At 35.1% G+C, this 14,141-nt stretch overlaps 2 long non-coding RNA genes across 2 annotated transcripts; both read left to right on the top strand.

Moving 5' to 3' along the window:
• Positions 1-1,619: 1,619 nt before the first annotated feature.
• LOC110855036 lies at positions 1,620-4,665 on the top strand. Its single transcript, XR_002548404.2, has 3 exons — positions 1,620-1,826; positions 4,102-4,454; positions 4,529-4,665. It is a non-coding gene; the product is annotated as an uncharacterized LOC110855036 (long non-coding RNA).
• A 686-nt stretch (positions 4,666-5,351) lies between these two features.
• Positions 5,352-6,915, top strand: LOC110855074. The gene is made up of 3 exons (XR_002548413.2): positions 5,352-5,666; positions 5,935-5,965; positions 6,378-6,915. It is a non-coding gene; the product is annotated as an uncharacterized LOC110855074 (long non-coding RNA).
• Positions 6,916-14,141: the final 7,226 nt, after the last annotated feature.

Below are 14,141 nucleotides of genomic sequence, written 5' to 3'. Positions count from 1 at the left end.
TGGTAAAAAAAGTTGCAAAAGAGAAAACCCCGCAAATTTCCACCAGTATCGAGAACTTGAAATTGAGATTTATTATTAAACTCAGGTGTCAAAACTGATCGAGTCAAAATTTTTAAAATAATGAATTTCAGAAGGAAATCCTCCGTAATCATGTGTAATAATAATAATCGCTTTTCCCATTAACAAATTTTCCATTGTAGAGAAGGATTTAAACCACCCTGTATATTTTAACATATTCACTTAAAACTACCTGAATCATCTTGAATCGTTTAATTAAGGTAGCGTGGCCAATATTTATACAAAGTTTGGCACAAATTCATCTACCCCAACTTATTTAAACCTTGACTTGACTTACTGAACCGATTAATACTTACGAAATTCCAGCCCTTCCTGTGTGGACCTGTTTTATTACATCTGCCCATTGAATTACAAATAAGTGCATACACTTTTTTATTGCCTTTTCTCCCAGCTTCTCAACTTTGAACAATGTATAAATATGTATGCTGATTATGGGATGCAGCTAAATACATTGGATTATATATGTACATATTTACATACATACATATGTATGTAGTTTCCGCTCACTAAATATACCTAAACACATAGAATATGTATTTAGAATAGACAACAGTAAATAATTACCTAATTGTACTCAAGAATAAATTTCTATTAAAGTACACTCCTAAAATCGTATTAAATTTTTGAAAAGTGATGCTATCTGAATTTTGTACTTGTATATTAAGTAAACTAACTACATTAATAATAGTAAAATTTACTCACAATGGAACCTTTTTACAAGCTACAGCGGTATTGTCGAACGAGTTATATCAAACAATTAAACCAACAATTGGAAATTACATGTCGCTAATCATTCCGGGAAATGGGCCCTTTGAAGAAAAATGTTGGCAGCAAAGTTCAATTTTTTTAGTAAATTTGCTCTCCCTTTCCATCCACGAGGCGAAAACTAAGTCTCCCGTGGGTATTTCCACCCCCAATATTTATCTTCAAAGGGGTCATTCAACGGAATGATAAGGGCCATGTCATTCCTAATTTTTAGTTCTATTTTTTAATATAACTCGTTAAGTCCGGTGTAGCCTGGAAAAGAGGTTCCATTGTCATTGTCACAACTCACAAGCCCATCAAAAATTACAAAACCAAAAATTATATTAAAACCCATTAAAACCCATTGTTTAATATTTTTCAATTAAAGCCCGGGGTTTCTCCAAACCCTGTTGCCGGGAACCGAGTACTCGCACAACCCGAAGCAGCCCCATCTTTTTAAGAGTGCAGTGTATCGTTTTAAGTAAATAAGATAACAATTTATGTGTCCATCCTGCAGGATCGTGACGGACTTACGTAAAATATGAACCAATTAATTACTCTCCAACTTAAGAAAGCCCACTAAAGATGAGTCCAAAAATATATTCACGTATACATAGATATACATATTTATGTAATGAATTTTATTACATAAAAGTGGCACTACGGTTCGGCGAACACAAAAGAAACATTAATATGAATGTGTTTATGTCTGATTTAGGCGAATTCTAGGAATTTGCCAATTCACCTCTACACCCAACCCACTTCTGTTTTTGGTTTCGACACGCTGACAGGTTTTATGACACTTGAATTAGTAAATACCAGATCTTTGGGATTTTTTCGGTCCCAGCTTACGAGCTTCAAGCAGCGAATTTATTTTGCACATAGTTAGGCGTTAAGTTTTACATTCGCGTTGTATGTAATCTACGACGGCAAAAGTTTACGTAAAGTTATAAAAGAAATTTTACCTTCCAAATATCCAGAAATTTGAGACACAATTTTGCAAGGTTCTAAACAACAAAATGTTTTTTAATACTTCTCTTTTGAGGGTGAAAATTTAAAGTGTTGAAATGTGCTAATTTCTGTCTGGAATATTATGTAGACCCAAAAAATAGGTGATTAGAGTCGGTGTGACCTATCCAAAACGTTTGCAATATGCTCAGCGTTTTAAATTTTACCACTTAGGTTGATTTTTACCATCACAGTGGTAAAAAATGGTGAAAAGTGGTAACAAGTGGTAACAAGTGGTAAAAACTCAGGATTGGTTGAATTAAGCCGTGGAAAATCTAAATTGAGTGATATTTTAAATAATACGTATGTAAATATCTAATGGTTTAGCATAATATTTTTCATCTTCCTAACATTTAATAAAGGGTGTAATACAAATTACAAACATTTTACTTAATGTCTATGATAAACATACATTTTTTGTTACGCATTAGCTCACAACAATTATTAACTTTCTTTTAAACAGTGACAATTAAAACCTAAATTCATGGTCAACTGACAATTGATCGACATTGACAGAAGTTTCTAAAACATTAGGCTTCAAAACCGCTTAAAATACTTGCATGTTTTGTATCATTTTAAATAATTTTAATAACCCAACTAGTAAATAGTTGGCAACTACTGTGAAAACGAAACCACGAATTTTTGACTTTTATAATTAGTATAAAACAATTAAAAATACTAAGAAATGGTGGTACTATTTGGACTACTGTGCATATTTTTTAAATGTTTATATATATTTATGAATTTTAACAACATGAACATTACATATATTTGTCGCATCCCTCAATTACTTTAATTATTTATTGCAAATTCTTTGTAAACCTTCGTATGGCACAATTAGTCTCCCAATACCCCAAACGGGTTTATACCACTTAATATCATTTTATACCACTTTACCAGTTATTGGCTCGGTGGTAAATACCGGTACATAAATACCACTTGATAAATACCACTTTAAACACTGCATATGTTCCAAATTTAATAAAAACTCTGCCAAAACTCAAAAACTTAAAATTTTTGTCAATTTCGTGGCATATCAAAGCAAGAGTTGAAACTTTTTTGTACTAAAAAAGAAGGGTTAGTGGGTACCAGTATATGTGAAAAATATAGGCCTGATATGGGTGGTGAGAATTTTGTCATTTTTCGACACTTTTGGTCAATTCCTTATGCGAAATCCCATGTTATATTTTTCTGATCACATATGAAATTTGATGCATATTTGATGCATACTTTCATAGACGTATAATTTTGAGGTTAGGTTATTTTTGCAAAAATTATTTCCGCAAAAAAAAACAATCGATTATTTCTTATCAATAGGGCCTTACAATCGACTATTTCTGTTTTCCCGCAAATTATAAGTCATTTCTATAAATCAATTATAAGTGGGTGCTATTGGAATGCTCCACTTTTTTCAAATTTTATCTTTTATGCAGTTTAGACGACCAACTTGCATTAAACGTCGAAATCATTGAAAAAATTAACCTGATTGCTTTGTAAAGACCTAAAACTTCAAAAATAGACACTATTTGTGAATTCTTGCATAATATATAAATTACATGACATTTTTGACGTAGATTTATTGAAAATTTGATCTTTATTCTCATCTGCACTCCTCATTTAGATGTTTCACTGCACTAGTTTAATTAACCCAATTTGAGTCATGCACTACGAGAGTATTTTGTAAATTATTTTGAAGAGTATTTTGTATTTTGTATTTTGCACTCGTATTTTAAATAACTTGAAAATCTATTCAAACCCGATCAAAAAATAATTTATGGGTCACCAAGTGGCTGGCAGTAAACTTGAATGAGTTCAATCTCAACGGCAGCTGTTGCTCAAAACAAGCGAAATAAGTGTCTTATTTCAGAAATACATAATTCAGTCCAGGAGACTTATTTTCCAATCACTTATAAGTTAAATTCATTGCAACGCGCATGCGCGCGCAGTGTCACTTAAAAGTGGAAATGACTTATAAGTGGTCGGTACACTTATAAGGCTTCATGTTGTAAGCACCTAATGTATGTAAATTCTTTTAATTTTTTTTTAAGCATTTATTCGCACATTTATATGTAAGTAATGTAGGGTGTTTAATCACCGCTCAATTTCGAAATGCGCAATGCTACATATGGAGATAAAGCAATGAATTAAAACAATACTCCATTGTTTCAACCGAACCTCGTAAAATTTGTATTTCATTTCCTGCCGGAAATTGTTTACACGTATTAATTCTCATTTCATTTTACTCACTGCGTCTCATTTTAATCCGTTTAGCTTCCCAGCATATCAACGATATCAAGATTTCTTCCCTCATTCAAATTTCTGCATAGAAATTAAACCCATGTCCACCATTACCATGTCAAAATTTGCGATTATTTTGCTCATCGGAACTGTTACCTTGTTCCCCCTTGGAGCTGAGGGTGCCGCTCGCACCTGCATCTGCACCGCGGCCAATGGGAAAGGAAACTACTGCGGGTATGAAATTGAAGAAAACTGTGAAGCTGATCAGGGCTACTCGTGTTCCGGAAAGGCGGGCGAGGTCGCGGAGGACGTTCCCAGTGAGGCGATTACTTGCGCCAAGAAATTAGCAGACGCGGATGGATTTAGCGGACGTACGGGCGGATTATGTAAGGAATGCAAGTTAAAATTTTTTTAGAATTGTGGAATAATTTTGTTTATTTCTTTAATTCCCAATTTTTAGAATGGGTATTGAATCCAAAAACCATCACAGAGTAGGATAAATGTGCGGTCTCAATTTTCCCCTGTTTAAAAATTTCAAGTTTATAGGCATGCAAAATTGATTCAATAAAATTATTACGTATGAAAGGCGCAGATAAAGCGTTTTGCAGGGAGTTATCTTAATTTGTGAGGCATATTTCATCTCATCATGAATTTTGGGGAAAAGTGAAACAATTTCTATAAAATATATTTGAGGATGAGACTGTGTAGGTATCTTATGCATAAATGAGCAATTGTGAACATATTTATGTACATACATGTATCCATGAACTTATTACTATTCACCCAAATCGCCAGTTTAACTACATATGTACATACACATATTTATTTGTGTAGAAGAATTTACTTCTACTTCATGATCCTGGCACGTCTATGCCTTTGTCCGAAAAGGGCACACAAAATCCACTTCCAAACCAAATCCACCGAACACATTTGTTAACGGCTATTTACCTTTTTTTCATTTGTACCTTTCCATCCCTCATCGCTAAGCGTAAGCATACTCTTAAAAATAATGTTACGCTTTAAAAAGTAAATGTGTTCGCAATATTAAATGAACCATACATAAATACATATGTACATAATCCACAGTAAAATGTTAGTAACCTTATAAAAAGTAAAGTTTACTCCGGATTTAGTCTGTAAATAGCTTATTTAATTTAGAATGCAGAGTGCATTTACTTTACAAAAATGTAGCATAATTTTTAAGTGTGCAAAACTTTAAAAAAATAAATATGTATGTACCTATGCATGTATGGCCATAAGTGTATGTACCAGATTTCCTTCAGCTGCATGTGTCCCAAATTTTAAAAGTGTCAGACAGACGAAGCTCTGAGCTGGCGTGAAGAACACGGTCATCAACTCTCGTTTAACTAGATAACCCCTAAGATTATCTTTAAAATATTACAGATATTTGCCCCCTAATTTTCAAACCATAATTTACAGCATCATGAAACAAATCGTGTTCATTTTTTATGTCTGCTTCATATTTATTTCCCTGTTCTCCGTTCTACTATTGCTGCCGGGTAAAGATGTCAAGACGATTACAAGGCCGGCTGAATCGTTCCAATCTGACGAGGTGGACCCGATCGCGGAAAAAATTGGTAAGACAGCACTCTTAAAAATAAGGTTACCTTTCGAAAAGTTAATACACTTTGGATCCTGTGTTAGGTATTTAAACTATACAAAATCCAGCGTAAACTTTACTAATTATCAAGTAATGCATCGTTACTCTGGATTTAGTATACCGATTAGGATTTAGTCTACCTAATTTTGAATTCAGAGAGGATTTACCTTAAAAAGTAACATTTTGTTACGAGTGAATGTCAAAATATATTTCTGTACCATTTCCGGTCCCATTATTTTTTTCAGATTACTTATTGACGGTGTCCATATCAAATAGGTAAGCTTCGGCAGCTGGATTTTTTATTTTCAAATTTCCATCAAAAATAAGTCATATGGCATGAAATTAGTGTAATAGAAGAAAAATTTTGAAAAAAGTTGCACCCAACCATCCTCTATGGCTATTTTTGTGAGTTTAAGGTAGGGTTCGTAGTACAGAGATTTCTTCGTCATCTTTTGAGTTAGGAAGCTGAAATTTCGGATTCCACATCGTCTTGAGCTTCACTAGGCGGCATTTTTCGGCGTTAAGGTCTCATGTCGAAAATGACCTTAAAACGGGTCAATGTTCGCCACTTCGATTTTTCCATGTTGTTATACTAGGTGGCCCAAGTAATCAAATTATCAATCTATCCGTAAAAAAAGTCCATTTTTGGGGTAAAAATTACATTTTTAAATATTTACCTCACGAACAGAAATCCCTCCTCGTGACCCATAACAAAATCCGATACATGAACACTGGGACCATTTTCTGCTCCGACTTCCGCCCGTTCCTCACCACCGCCACAGGTTGGAGGGATAATATAAATCCTGGGTTCTGGAGGAGGTGGAATATGTACGTGCACAGGTATGTACACTTGCCCTTTGCTGTGGTTGTGTTGAGTCATGATTTCCATGAAAAATAGCATCACTGTAAAAAGGAGGAGGTTGACCCTCTTCCTAAGAAAGTAGACCTGGGTCGAGTTGTTGTAGGGGTGGAGCACTGGCAACGAACCCCTTGTTTTCCATGATTTATTTATTTATAGTTCGCTTTCTTCTTAATTCTGCATTTACAGTGTTTTATGTATAAAATTTTTTAAATATTTTACACCTTAAATTACTTATTTTGGGGTCCATGCGAATTTTTAAAATTATACCCAAAGACGGGAATGTGATGTGTGTAGGTATTGACTTGTCCAACTTTTAAGGAATCTTTTAGTAATAAATTTGTTAACGTTTGTTAAATAAAATGCATTTATGTATGCTCACTTTTCTTGGTATGCAACCCTGCCAAGGCTTTTCCATGAGTTTCTTTCGTCACTACATAATAGTGGTATTCACAGTAACCGATTATAATCGCTTCACGGATTATAATCCATTCAGATTATAATCGTCTACTGTGAGTACTCACGATTCTTTACACCGATTTAAATTTGTTTGGTGAATATTTTCCGTAGTTACTAAAATTTTTAGCTGGATAATACAAAATAAGCGATTATAATCCACACAATTGTCGAATGAGAGGATTATTTTTTTTAGGATTATAATCACATTGGTTTATTTTCGCCATAGAGAAATTTTGGATAATTATAATCATTAATGATTATAATCGCAATAATCTGTTACTGTGAATATCACTTATATTATGTGCATGACAATGTTTATATTTAACATTAGTATCATTCTTCGTTTTCCAGTGTGCTTCGTTTACATTGCACAAAACATATGTACATAGAAAAGTATGAATTATGTACTGCATACGGACCGCATGCAAATCACAGCATGCAGGTGTATGTACGTAGCCCATGTCACCTTTAGCTTATGATTAAATAGTCATCAATGGAAAAGTTGGTGGCTGGATTTGATGTTATTTTGTCTATGAACGCTATTTATATTTATGTATTTAAATGCTTGATTTAAGCCGGCATCCATACAGAAAATAGCTCACAAATTTATTCATCTTACTAAAAAGTCATATCCCACACGTCATACTTTTATCTTCAAATAAATGTCTGGAATGACAATGAGTACGAACTTACATACGTTCACAAATACGCCACTGAATCTATGTATGTATTGTCGAACCTTTGTTCTGTCTAAAGATTTTTTTGCATACAGTTTCACGTGTGCAATAGATTTATTCTCCATTAATATCAGCAGTAACAAATCCACCAGTTGATTAAAATGTGACGAGTATGCGAAATTTATGTGAAAGAAGAATACATAAGTAACTTCTGGTTTGCCAACTTATTAATTGGTTATGTATTAGGGGACCAAGTTCCTGTATGAAAATGAGAAAGTCGTCCGTCCGTCCGTCCGTCCCTCTGTGTGTGCGATACATAGAATAAATTTTAAAATTTTTAGCGCAACAAATAGTGCAAAAACACTATCAATTACATCCTTCCTATCGTTGTAATTCCAAGGGCAGTACCCATAAAATTAAAAAATTGTCACCCATTGCCAACATTTTAAGTTGATTTTTTCCATCCCACAGCTTTCTGCATTTTGTCACAAATTACTTATTTATTCCCAATTTACATATGTTACCTTTAACTTTTGCGGGGAAGTTTTCACCATATGCTAAAATTCCCAACGAGATAAATCAGTTTTTTGTCAATTCGGGTAAAAAATAAAAGTCCTTTATTAAACATTGCTTCTCCTTTTGAGAGAAAAACATAAACTAAATATTTTTATGTTACATACATGGTGTAAATAAAATTCCGATACCCCCAAGTACATGTTTTTTAAATGGATTTATTTACAAAGTTCCAAATTTTTTTGGGACCATTCCTTTTAGTATATGATAGGCTAGTATTTAGTGGTCTTTCCATTGGCTTCCATCATACTCTTGATTCTGTTGGGGAAGCTCCCGGTCAGTTCTTCCAAGACGGTGAGCGAGATTTGTTTCCAACTTTTTTGGAAACGGCGAACTAGGGAAGCATGGTCATGTGGAACTGGATCTTCGTATGCCGTACTCTTGAGGTAAGACCACAGATTCTCTATTGGATTCAAATCCGGGCTGTTTCCGGGCCAGGTTCCCTTTCCCCAGACCGTGAAAGGTTGCCCCCTCAAGAACTCCATGTTGACCTTGGATGTATGGGCTGGAGCTCCATCCTGCATGAATGTAATTTTTTTCCTTACTGGGAAAAGTTCCTTATTGTCAAGTGCCTTGAAATATGTCGGAAGTATTTCGTCACGATAATACTGTCCGTTGACATTCTGATTCTTAGGGATGATGTGTAACTCGGTGAGACCACGCGAACAGTACCCACCGGCAACCATAACTTGCAGTCCTTTCTTCGGCGTACTTATCGGGGGGACTTCTGATCGATTCTCGGTACGATACCTTATGTTTTGAGGGTTCACATGCGGGTGAACATATATCCAGGTTTCATCGGTAAAGAGGATATTTCGACGCCTTTCATCACCCCTTGGACCATCAGTCAAATACCCGTTTTGCTCCAAAAAGTGGCCAAATTTTTTGCGATCCTCGATATTTTTTTGGGACAAAAGGGGCTTTTTGGGTCTCCTGAATGCGGTGTGTCCCCATGATGTACTTTTTATATGTTTTTGGATGGTTGTATGACTTATTTTCTTCTCCAACCGATTGAAGCGATTCGTCAGATTCATGACCGCCGCACATTTTCGGGTGGAACTACCCGATTTCCGATACATTCGGGTCTTAATCATGTTTTTAGTTGTAGGTGACAATATTGTCGGTCGTCCAGGTCGATTTTCGTCTTTGACTGACTTCCGGTTTTTCCAGCGTCTGACAGTGGTTACACCAACTTCTAATTTTCGGGCAACTTTTTTTATACCCTGCCCCTCCCCCAATAGTGTTTGAATTTTAACCCGAGTCTCCGTCCTAGCAGGTAAATATTATGTCAACATTATCACAAAATATCACAGCTGATGATGTAAACAGAAAAAAGTTATGGCCGTTTTACTCACCGTCTGTCCATTATTTTAAGGGGGTATCGGAATTTAATTTACACTATGTAGAATATTATAACTGTTACGTAAAATAAATTTTTATTTCTGCAAATTAACCATCCCCTTCTTCCACTGTCACCGGAAAAAAGTTAGCCCTCTTCGACCTCGGTAACCTATTTTTCCTCACAGTCACCTCAATCCCATGTTTTCCCTTCAGATGCAGGCTTAACGCTGACTTGACAGCGAAATCATTGCCACACTGGTCACAAGGGTCGCTCTCCCGTGTGAGCTAATACGTTTGCATTTGTACCGTACAAATTGTACGGGGTGGGGGTGACATATCCAGGGGTATGAATCCGCTTGATGTGCTCACTCAATTTCGTCCTTAATTTGAACGCTTGATCGCACTGGGGGCAGGGGTATGATTACCTTACGACGTTACACTTGATAGAGTGTAACGTCTGATGTGCGGTGAGTTCTTGCTTTCGGGGGAACGAGGCGTTACACTACAACGAATTTACAAAAAGAAATATTTGCGTAATATAAAGATTCACTTAATTAACTAGAGTAACCCATCCAGCTATTTGTTGGAATGAAATTCAAACATTCTTCAGGGTGAATCACCTTGCCAGAATTCATATCGAACAAGAGTAACCGATGGAGCTGTCTCTTGTCATGAAATACAAATATTCTTCTTCCGGGGTGAATCCCCTTGCCAGAATACATATCTCAAGAGAGTAACCCATCGAGCTGTTTCTTGGAATGAAATTCAAATATTCTTCTTCCGGGGTGAATCACCTTGCCAGAATACATATGTCACGAGAGTAGCCCATCGAGCTACCCCTTGTCATGAAATCTAAATATCCTTCTTCCGGGGTGAATCACCTTGCCAGAATACATATCCAACAAGAGTAACTGATGGAGCTCTTTCTTGGAATGAAATTCAAATATTCTTGTTCCTGGGTTAATCACTTTGCCAGAATACATATCTAACGAGAGTACGCGATGGAACGTTTTCTGGTGATGAAGTTCAAATATTCTTCTTCCGGGGTGAATCACCTTGCCAGAGTTCATACATATCTCATGAGAGTAACCCATCGAGCTATTTCTTGGAATGAAATTAGAATATTCTTCTTCTGGGGTGAATCACCTTACCAGAATACATATCTAATGAGAGTAACCGATGGAGCCGTTTCTTGTCATGAAATATAAATATTCTTCTTCCGGGGTGAATCACCTTGCCAGAATACATATCTCACGAGAATAACCCATCGAGCTATTTCTTGGTATGAAATTCAATATACTCTTCTTCCGGGTTGAATCACCTTGCCAGAATTCATATCTAACTAGAGTAGCCCATCGAGCTATTTCTTGGAATGAAATTCGAATATTCTTCTTCTGGGGTGAATCACCTTGCCAGAGTACATATCTAAATAGCGTAACCGATGGAGCTCTTTCTTGTCATGAAATATGTATTCTAGTAAGGTCATTCACACCGCAAGAAGAATTTTTGAATTTCTTTCCAAGAAGTGGCTCGATGGGTTATTCTGGCAAGGTGATTCACCCCGGAAGAAGAATATTTGAATTTCATTCCGAGAAATAGTTCGATGGGTTACTATCGTTAGATATGTATTCTAGTAAGGTGATTCACACCGCAAGAAGAATTTTTGAATTTCATTCCAAGAAATGACTCGATGGGTTACTCGTGTTAGATATGAATTCTGGCAAGGTGATTCACCCCGGAAGAAGACTACTTGAATTTCATTCCAAGAAATAGCTCGATTATATACTCTCTAGAGACATTTGTTCTGGCAAGGTGATTCACCCCGGATGAAGAATATTTCAATTTCATTCCAAGAAATAGCTCGATGGGTTACTCTCAAGAGACATTTGTTCTGGCAAGGTGATTCACCCCGGATGAAGAATATTTCAATTTCATGCCGAGATATAGCTCGATGGGTTACTCTCGATAGGTACGTATTCTAGTAAGGTGATTCACCCCGGAAGAAGAATATTTGAATTTCATTCCGAGAAATAGCTCGATGGGTTACTCTAGTTAGATATGTATTCTGGCAAGGTGATTCACCACGGAAGAAGAATTTTTGAATTTCATTCCAAGAAATAGCTCGATGGATTACTCTAGTTAGATTTGAATTCTGGCAAGGTGATTCCCACCGCAAGAAGAATTTTTGAATTTCATTCCAAGAAATGGCTCGATGGGTTACTCTCAAGAGACATTTGTTCTGGCAAGGTGATTCACCCCGGAAGAAGAATATTTGAATTTCATGCCGAGCTATAGCTCCATCGGTTACTCTGGTTAGATAGGTATTCTAGTAAGGTGATTCACACCGCAAGAAGAATTTTTGAATTTCATTCCAAGAAATAGCTCGATGGGTTACTATCGTTAGATATGTATTCTGGCAAGGTGATTCCCACCGCAAGAAGAATTTTTGAATTTCATTCCAAGAAATGGCTCGATGGGTTACTCTCAAGAGACATTTGTTCTGGCAAGGTGATTCATCCCGGATGAGGAATATTTGAATTTCATTCCGAGAAATAGCTCGATGGGTTACTCTCGATAGATACGTATTCTAGTAAGGTGATTCACCCCGGAAGAAGAATATTTGAATTTCATTCCGAGAAATAGCTCGATGGGTTACTCTAGTTAGATATGTATTCTGGCAAGGTGATTCACCACGGAAGAAGAATATTCGAATTTCATTCCAAGAAATAGCTCCATCGGTTACTCTCGTTAGATATGTATTCTAGTGAGGTGATATACACCGCAAGAAGAATTTTTGAATTTCATTCCAAGAAATGACTCGATGGGTTACTCGTGTTAGATATGAATTCTGGCAAGGTGATTCACCCCGGAAGAAGACTATTTGAATTTCATTCCAAGAAATAGCTCGATCGATTACGCTCGTTATATTTGTATTCTCGCAAGGTGATTCACCCGGAAGAAGAATGTTTGAACTTCATGACGAATTAAGTTAATCATGAGGGCTGTACATACAGGTACATGATGAATGCAATTTGCCAATATAGTAATTACTAATATCTTTGAAGCAGATTATTTGGGAAGTGGAGAATTATATGTTTATGTCTCTAATTCAATCGGAGTCGGATACTCCTGTGCTAGATTCAGTTTCTGGTAGTGATTGTGGTGAACGAGGAGCCTGTTTGTAAAAATTGTAATATACAAAATAAAAGAAAATTCTTCAACCAACATTATCTTTATTACCTGATATAATTATTGATACCAATCATTTTCTATTACTTCTTGACAATATTAAGTTAGATAAGGAGAGAAAATATGTAATGGTAGTCGCAGATATTCAAAACATGTACACCGAACTTCCCGTTAGTATTTGTAGGAAACGTTGTTCCGAAATTTACAATGAATATTTACATAAAACATCGTCTGATAGTTATAAGGTAACAATTCCACAACTTAATCAATTGTTAAATATTAGTTTAGATTATAGCTTTGTAGAATTTGATAATAATCTATATTTTCAATACAAATGGGCAACTCAAGCAGTGTAACCGTTGCAAATATAACGGCGTCCAAAGAATTGTTACCAATTTGGAACAACAATTTTATATTTAAAGCCAGATTTATTGATGACATATTTAGCATAATTGATGTTACCGAAATTCAAGACATTCCATTTTGGATTACAAATACTTTCTCCCATTCTTTCTTAAAATTTGATGTGATGTATGATAAAAAACAAGTCAATTTCTTAGATTTATGTATAAGCCTACAAGATAACATATTGTCAACATCTTGTTATGAACAAACTGATGTTTGTTCATTATTATTCCAACCACCCTAAGCACATGTTGGATAATTTACAATTTTCCTGTGGACTTCGTATTTAAAAAAAACAATTCAGAAAATAATGTAGCAAAATCCGACTTTTTCCATGAGAGGCTATCCTTTGAAATTACTTAATTCTCATTATCTAAGGTTATCTAAAATTGATAGATTACAACTGCTAAAGCCCAAAAGTAAATTATTAATCAATTATCTGAGTGTACATAATCCTGAGATTTTGTTAAGATATAATAACTGTACGACAAATAATATCATGCCTGTCTCTGTTGCAAACGACACGTTCATTATATTTCCGTTCTATAAAATTCCGGATATGAAAAACTTAATTTTAAGGTACTTTTATAGTAAATTGAGTAATTATTTTAACGGCCAAAATTTGAAAAATCATATTAATATTAAAATGGGGTTTTCCATTCCAAATTCTTTAGAAAAGATAACAAGAAACGCACAATGAATGTAGATAGTCTTGATGCCATCTATGTAATAATATAAATACTTGTAATTTTCTCCTTTCTTTTCTTTCTTCTCTGATATACGTATTTTTTTATATTTTTATATTTATTTTTATTTACTAATTTAAGAGAAGTGACATAAATATTACAGGTAATTTAACACAATGCAATTATAATATAAAATATGTATCATTCTGGTTAATTATAGATTTCCCACTACAAAAAAATGATCTGAATGTAATTAATTTTAT

Source organism: Folsomia candida, unplaced genomic scaffold (genome assembly GCF_002217175.1).
Source record: "Folsomia candida strain VU population unplaced genomic scaffold, ASM221717v1 Fcan01_Sc011, whole genome shotgun sequence".
Classification (NCBI taxonomy): domain Eukaryota; kingdom Metazoa; phylum Arthropoda; class Collembola; order Entomobryomorpha; family Isotomidae; genus Folsomia; species Folsomia candida.
This window is presented reverse-complemented; position numbering and strand designations above follow the sequence as displayed.